Source organism: Mustela erminea, chromosome 12, assembly GCF_009829155.1.
Source record: "Mustela erminea isolate mMusErm1 chromosome 12, mMusErm1.Pri, whole genome shotgun sequence".
NCBI lineage: Eukaryota > Metazoa > Chordata > Mammalia > Carnivora > Mustelidae > Mustela > Mustela erminea.
The window spans coordinates 26,652,363-26,660,339 of record NC_045625.1 but is presented as its reverse complement, the minus strand read 5'-3'; the positions used below and the strand labels follow the sequence as shown (position 1 = coordinate 26,660,339).

The 7,977-nt window shown below is 40.6% G+C and overlaps 1 non-coding gene across 1 annotated transcript; it reads left to right on the top strand.

Annotated features, from left to right (window-relative positions):
* The first annotated feature begins 301 nt into the window (after positions 1 to 301).
* Positions 302 to 440, top strand: LOC116571275. The gene has a single exon (XR_004277829.1). It is a non-coding gene; the product is annotated as a U4 spliceosomal RNA (small nuclear RNA).
* The last annotated feature ends 7,537 nt before the right edge of the window (positions 441 to 7,977 follow it).

The window sequence follows — 7,977 nt, the reverse complement described above, 5'->3', positions numbered from 1 at the left end:
CCTTTCAAAATTAAAACAACCTAACCGTCCAATGTTAGAGGAATGATTAAGTGAATTATCATCTATTCACACAATGGAATATGGTGCAGCCATCAAATGCTCCTTTTGAAGAATGTGCTGCAGCAAAGAGCAAAAGTTTATGTAACGATAAATGGGAAAAAAAGCAAAACAGGGTACCTGGCTGGCTCAGCTGAAAGAGAGTGTGACTCTTGATCTGGGATCGTGAGTTCAAGCCCTATGTGGGGTATAGAGGTTACTTCAGTAAATAAAACTTTAAAGAAGGGGGAAAAAAAGCAAAACAAGCTTTGCACAGTGGCAGTATTGTAGCCAGTGAGGTTTATCTGAGGCACAATTATTGCTAATTGATAATTTCCCAATACCCCACTGTGACAACTCAAATTACAGTGTGCACTGACAATTTTTGACAGTCTCTTTCAAGACTGCATGGGGGGGGAGCAAAACAGAGTCATATTGTACTGTAATGTGCTTATCAATTCATGTGTCTGTAGCACCATTAGATTGAAGAGTAGGAGCAGCAGAGAGCCATGTCAAGGACAGAACCCTGAGGAACTCTGACATCTATGGAATGTTCCAGGAAGGGGTGTCTCCAAAGAAGACAGAAAAAATGAAGCAAAGGGACTGAACCAAGAGAGTGTGAAGTCACAGAATATAGGAAAAGATGGCACATCCAAGGTGTCTCCCAAAGTGGGAGATCCTAGTATACTACGTTAGCTGTGAGCAAACTTGAGCAAAGTTTCAGGAGGAACTTAGCAAGTTGCATCACATGCCGGTCGGCCTTTCAGCAAAGCCTACGCTCTCTGCTTTACTCTAGGCTGCCTCCCTACCATGTTAGAATACCTCCCGAATGTGTAGGAGATCATGATTGAAAAAGGCTCAATCAGCAGTATTTTCCTTTTTCTTTAAGATTTTATTTATTTATTTGAGAAAGAGAAAGAGAGAGGAGAGAGAGAGCATGAGCGGGGTGGAGGTGCACAGGGAAAAGGTGAAGCAGGCTCCCAGCAGAGCAGGGAGCCCGCTGAAGGCCTTGATCCCGGGAACTCAGGATCATGACGGGAGCCAAGATAGATGCCCAACGACTGAGCCACCCAGGCATTCCCTGTATTTTCTACTTAAGGGCTACCCTTTGATACAAGGACAGCAGTGCGAGTAGAAGGTGAGAAAATGGACCCCAGGGCAATTGATTAGTATGGGGAGTGCAAACCGCATTGCTTGCAAAGCAGGTAAGGTAGAAGGGGCAGCTGCCTCCATAACGCACCTACACCCACTGCCTACAGGGGGCAGCAGTGCAGGAACCTCAGCCACTGCGGCTGGATCAGCCAATTTGTTCAAAGATGCCAGAAATCTGGATTTTATCTTTCTCTGTGACATTTTCACATTTTAAGTGCTGGGATCTAAATAAAAAACATTTAAGACACTATGCAGACCAGATAAATCTGTGGAGTCGATTGGGTCCAATTTTAGACTCTGGCTTCCTATCAGTAAAGACAGTTTGTCTTCAGAAACTGTACCTTCAGTGGTGTTGGTTCCATCCAGAGCTAATCCCCAGGCTGAGGGGAAATCCCTGAGCAGGCCTGGGGTGGGGGCACTTCCCTACCAACTTCCTTCCCCAGCTTATCTCATTGGGCCCATCACTCAACTTACTGTGATGAATGCTTTGTTGGGTTCAGTTCCATAGAGTTAAAGGAGCATGGAGTGTCTCTCATCACAACCCTTCTTTCCTAGGAAAATAAATGGCCAGCTCCCTGGAGTAGGGGATTTTTTATGCAATGACTTTCCTCTACGAGATTTATTGCAGCAGCTTTGTGAGAGATTTGTAGTAAGTAGTGTTCGGGCTGTAGGTCTTAAATCCTCAATGCCACAGTCATAACTCTCCAGGAAGGAAATGATAGAAGATCACAGTAGCTAATATTGCATTATGATGATACTGTCTCCGCAGAAATGATTGCCGTCTTGCTGCTGCTGTCTTACTTAGGAAACGTGAGCTCTTCAGATGTGCTTGAGATATCTATCCTGGTGGCGTTTTGCGAGATCCCAAAGAAACTAGGAGAAGGGAGCAAACATTTACTGAGTGTCTACCACTTCCCTTTTCACATATGGGGAGACTGAGGCTCAAAGAAGTTAAGTCATTTTCCCAAGGTCTCCTGCTGTAAAACCTTTCTGATTACAAAGCAGATCTCACCTACCTTGCCACATGGAACTTATTTTTAAACGTAAGAGAATGTCTAATCAATCAAAGTTGATAGGAGTGAACGGTGAAATATTTTCCCCATTTTACGTTTCAATGCACTTCACTTTCAGACTCAGTGCACAGTGTACAGGAAGTCCAGGGGATAAACAATCTATATAACACCATGAGGAAACAATCAGACAGACCCAGGCTGCGGAATAAAGACAATCATCCCAGTCACTGTCAATGTCATGGTGAAAAATGTCAAGATGCTCTTCTAGTTTAAAAGAGACTGAGGGACACCTCCGTGGCTCAGTTGGTTAAACATCTTCCTTCAGTGCAGGTCCTGATCCCAGAGCCCTGGGATGGAGTCCCACATAGGGCTGCTTGCTCAACAGGGAGCCTGCTTCTCCCTCTGTCTGATGTTCCCTCTGTTTACTCTCTCTCTCTCTCTCTTTGACAAATAAATAAATAAATAACCCCTGGGGATAAAAATATATGTTTATAAAAAATAAAAAATTAAAAAAGAAAAGATTCATCCATGTTGTTACATATAAAAAAATAAAAATAAATAAATAAATAAATAAATAAATAAATAAACAAAATCTTCAATAAATAAATAAGAATGAAAAGACAAATTAACAAATGCAAGATACAAACCTTAACTGGATCTTGGTTCCAAATGGAACTATTGGGTATAATATTTTGGGAACAATTGAGGAAATTTGAATATGGACTAGATATTCGATGATATTAGAGATCATTATTCATTGTCTTAAATGTGATAATGGCATGTGGTTATGCAGGGAAAGTCTTATTCTTAGGAGATACCTTCTGAAGTACTTAGGATTAAAGTATCACGATGTCTGCCCTTCAGTTTCAAATGACTGAGAAAAAAATTATGTGTGTATGTATAAAATGTAAATTGTTGAATCTAGGTGGTGAACATAGAGGTGTTTGATACACTATTCTTTCAACTTTCCTGTGCATTAAAATTCTTCATAGTAAAATAAATAAATAAATAAATAAATAAATAAATAGATTCTTCATAGTATAAAGTGAAAATATACAAGTAAAAAAAAATGACTGGATTAGGCTGCCTCAGAATGATGAAGAGGGGGCTATACTGAATAGGGTAGATGCATTTTTAAATTCCTTTAGAAGATTACAAATATGGATAAACTTAGCTTTGAATATGTGTTCATTAGAGTAAATGAAAAACTTATTTTAAAAGGATAGATGTACATAACGACATCCATATAAAAATATATTTGCTGGTGGACAAGAACTAAAACTATGTTTGGTAGTGGAAAGAGGTGATTTTTTTTCCCAAAATTACTCTTGCTATATCACCTTTTCCATTAATATAATCATCAAAAATATGCTCAAACACCAAGGCAGAAAAAGATCATAATCTTTTGCTATAGTGTGAGGTTACAGATGACTATTTTTCTTTTAGGAGTCATCCTCCATTATAAAAAGTCCATTATAAAACAACATCCTGTATTTTTATAATCAGTAAGCGCATTAAATTTATTGCATTACTAAAAACACATCAATATGGGGACCTCAGCTCCAAAATTGTAGCATGGTTAAGAAAGATCTAGGGAAAACAAGTGAAATTAAATCATTAAAAATTTAAAACAGCTTCAGAAAGTTAGAAGTTTGGTTCAGGAATAGCCAGGCAAATAGTTTCATCTGAATTACAAGAATAACTGCCGAAAATATGGTTTAGCAAACAGAGGCTGGCCACCTACATTTGTAAATAAAGTTTTATTGGAGCATAGCCATTCTCATTCATTTATGTGTTGGCTATAGCTGTTTTCACACTACAAGAGTTGAGTGGTTTCAACAGAGACCGTGTGACATGCAAAGCCCAAGGTATCACTATCTGGTCTTTTATAAAAAAACTTTGCAGAGCCCTAGTCTAAAAGTATCCATGTATATGAAAAATGATTAAATGAGAGTATGGACAAAATAAAGTTAATTTATTATGGTGGGCATATGTTGTAATTTTTATATACATTTAAAAAATTGTATTGTTATTACAATGTGGTTTGTACATTTAATAAATATTTTTTAGGAAAAAATAATTGACTAAGAAATTACTATTTTTTCTTTCTTTCTTTTTTTTTAAGATTTTATTTATTTACTTGACAGAAAGAGACACAGTAAGAGAGGCAACACAAGCAGGAGAAGTAGGAGGAGAAGCAGGCTTCCGGCTGAGCAGGGAGCCCGATGCAGGGCTCAATGCCAGGACCCTGGGATCATGACCTGGGCCGAAGGCAGACGCTTAATGACTGAGCCACCTAGGTGCCCCAAATTACTATTTTTTCAATGCTTGAAATTGTGAGGGGAAAAGCAAATACAAATATGTATTATAGAGTTATTAAAGCCTGACATGGAGATTCTAATTTCCATGTACCAAAGAACATAATCAGAAATACAGGAGGGAGGGGCACCTGGGTGGTTCAGTGGGTTAAAGCCTCTGCCTTCAGCTGCCCCCGGTCATCTGGGATGGAGCCCCGCATAGGGATCTCTGCTCGGTGGGAAGCCTGCTTCTTCCCCAACTCTCCGCGTGCCTCTCCGCCTACTTGTGATCTCTGTCTGCCAAATAAATAAATAAATAAAATATATATATATATATATATTTTTTTTTAAAAAGCATCATCTACATAACCTTAGGAATACATACAAAACTATCTAGAAAATTTAAACTGTACCCACTAACAATATTTTTGGAGGTGATATTTGGAAGGACTTTTTGTTTCTTAATATAATTCTAAAGTATTTAATTTGATAAAGAGCATATATCAAAAGAAGAAATATATATATCCACCTTTTTTTTTTTTTTAATTTTTTATTTTTAAGTACTCTCTATACCCAGCACAGGCCTCAAACTCACAGTTCCAAGATCAAGAAGCACATGCTTTACCAAGTGAGTCAGCCAGGTCCTCCTATATATCCAACTTCAAAAACAATACTTAAAGATTTAAATAACCTAGTTAAAAGTTTATGCAAACTGAACACAAAATTAGATAAAGAATATGATCTCAGGTTCAGGAATAAAATATACAAAAATAAGAACAAAGAAAATATCAAAATATTAAGTGTTGTTTCTTTTTTTTTTAAGATTTTATTTATTTATCTGAGAGACAGAAAGAAATCACAAACAGCGAGAAGGAATAGAGGGAGAGGGAGAAGGAGAAGCAGACTCCCTGCTGAGCAAGGTGGGGGGGGGGGCCTCCCACTGCCACCACCACCACCACCCGCCCCCTGCAGGGCTCAATCCCAGGATCATGACCAGACCCAAAGGCAGACAGATGCTTAACCGACTGAGCCTCCCAGGTGTCCATGGCTGTTGCTTCTGAGTGATGGCTCGTTGGATGATCATTCCTTATCTTTGTACACTGATCTCTACCTTTCTGATCTTTCTACAATGACCATATATTACTTGGGTAATCAGGAAAATTTTTTTAAGTAAGAATTCATTAAAATAACTTTTTTTTAAAAAAGATTTTATTTATGTATTTATTTGACAGACAGAGATCACAAGTAGGCAGAGAGGCAGGCAGAGAGAGAGAGGAGGAAGCAGGCTCCCTGCCAAGCAGAGAGCCCAATGTGGGACTTGATCCCAGGACCCCAAGATCATGACCTGAGCCAAAGGCAGAGGCTTAACCCACTGAGCCACCCAGGCACCCTAAAATAACTTTTTAAAGGAAAAGAATGTTGTTGCAGCTACTGCCAATCCATAGTACTAGACTTTGGATCTTTTTATCTCTGTCTCTGTCTCTCTCACACACACATACACACGTGCTGATTCCTCACAATAATGACTTCTATTATTAAACTCTACCAGGTCCTCCACTTCTGCCTCACGCTTCCTGGCCGGCCTCCTTTTCTCACAAGTTCCCAAAATCCTGTATGCCATTTGAACTCCATAGTGAGGGAGAAAGGAAGAAAATGACAGCATTGAGGCATATATTTTCTGCAAGTCTCCTGATATTTTGGAAGGGATAAAATACCCATGTCCTTACAAATGGCCAACAAGGCATACTTGGTCTGTACCCTGCCCATGCACTCCTACCCTGGCACACACGCTACTCTGATCTTACCTTACCACTCCCTCCATCATTCTTACATTTCCTTTAGGGCTCCATGCAAGTTTCATTGTATGAGGGGACACCTAACTTGGGCTTTCACCAATTCCACCAACTTGGTTTCAAGGTATAAGCAAAATATGCTTTATTAAATCTGAATGAAACCATCGTAAAAGTGAAAAGTCACTCAACAGTCAGCTCCCAAGAAGGCGTCCTGATAATTGGATAGTCTTCTCTGACAGTGAATAGGGCTGACCTAGGTAACCAGTAGGATACAGCAGACATGACAGTAGAGCTTCCAAGGCCATGCCATAAGAGATATTGAGACTTCCACCATGCTCTCTTAGATTGCTCACTCTGGGAGAAGCCAGTCCCCATGACATGAGGATACTTGGGGGTCCTACAGGGAAACCCATGGGGTAATGAACCGAAGCCTTCTGCCAACAGCCAGCATCAAAGCATCAACTTGCTATTAACATGCGTAAGGCACCAGGGAAGCAAATTGTCCAGTCCTAGTCAAAACTTCACATGACTACATTTCTGGCCAACATCTTGGTTGTAATATCCTGAGTGACTCTGAGCTTGAACAACTCAGCTAAAGCACTCCCAAATTCCTGACCCACAGATAAAATGAGGTATTAACAACAACCAAAAAAACCCTCTACTGTTGTCTCCTCCACTGGTAACTTTCTGCACAGCAATAGGTAATTAATACACTCATTACCTAACTCTTAAAGCCTTTTAATCAATACATCTCTAATTCCTTTAAGTGACCCACCCATCAACACAAACCTACACAAACTCAGGCGAAGAAGTAGACCACTAACCCTGTCAGTGGGACTAACAAAGTCTGTTCAAAGTACCATTCTCCAGGCTGTTCCATTCTTCCTTGCTTTTCCTACTTCCCTAGGTCTTGAAGGCACATCTGTCTCTACATCTCAGTGTTTGATACTCACTTCTCTCACGACGGGGTTGAGACAGATTCCAACCTGTACATCCTCCCACGATTCTGTTAGTCCCCATGCAGAGCCTCGCCTGAAAGTCTCAGGCGGGAAACATTTCTCATTCTTGCTTCCACTCCCACTTCTCCCACCCTTCCCTCAGGATCCAGCACTGCCTAGGGAGGAGACTGAACAGTATACAGCAGAAGCTTATCTGAATGAGCCCATCTCAACCTGCTCCTTGGGCCAGACTTTGCAACGTAGACCATTGCTGTGATAGACCACAACCCCCCCTCTGCAATTAACAATCTCACATAGCGTCAATCTTGCTCATTTGCTCTCTTTTCCCCTTTAGGTTTTATTTATTTATTTATTTTGTAATCTCTACACCCAGTGTGGGGCTCCAACTTACAACCCTGAGATCAAGAGTTTCATATTCTTTTGACTGAGCCAGCCAGGCACCCCTGCCCTGACTTTCATCACCAGTGTTCTATCGTCTCTCAGCACCTTTCGAGCCCCATCAACTGGCTTGAGTCGCATCAAGAAACATTCTCTGTGGGGCTTGCAACTCTGAACCTCGGGGTTGTCAACTGGAGCCCCACCTTAGCTATAGAGATTACTTAAAAATAAAATCTTTTAGGGCGTCTGGGTGGCTCAATGGGTTGGAGCCTCTGCTTTTGGCTCAGGTCATGGTCCTGGGATCCTGGGATTGAGCACTACATCGGGCTCTCTGCCCAGCAGGGAGCCT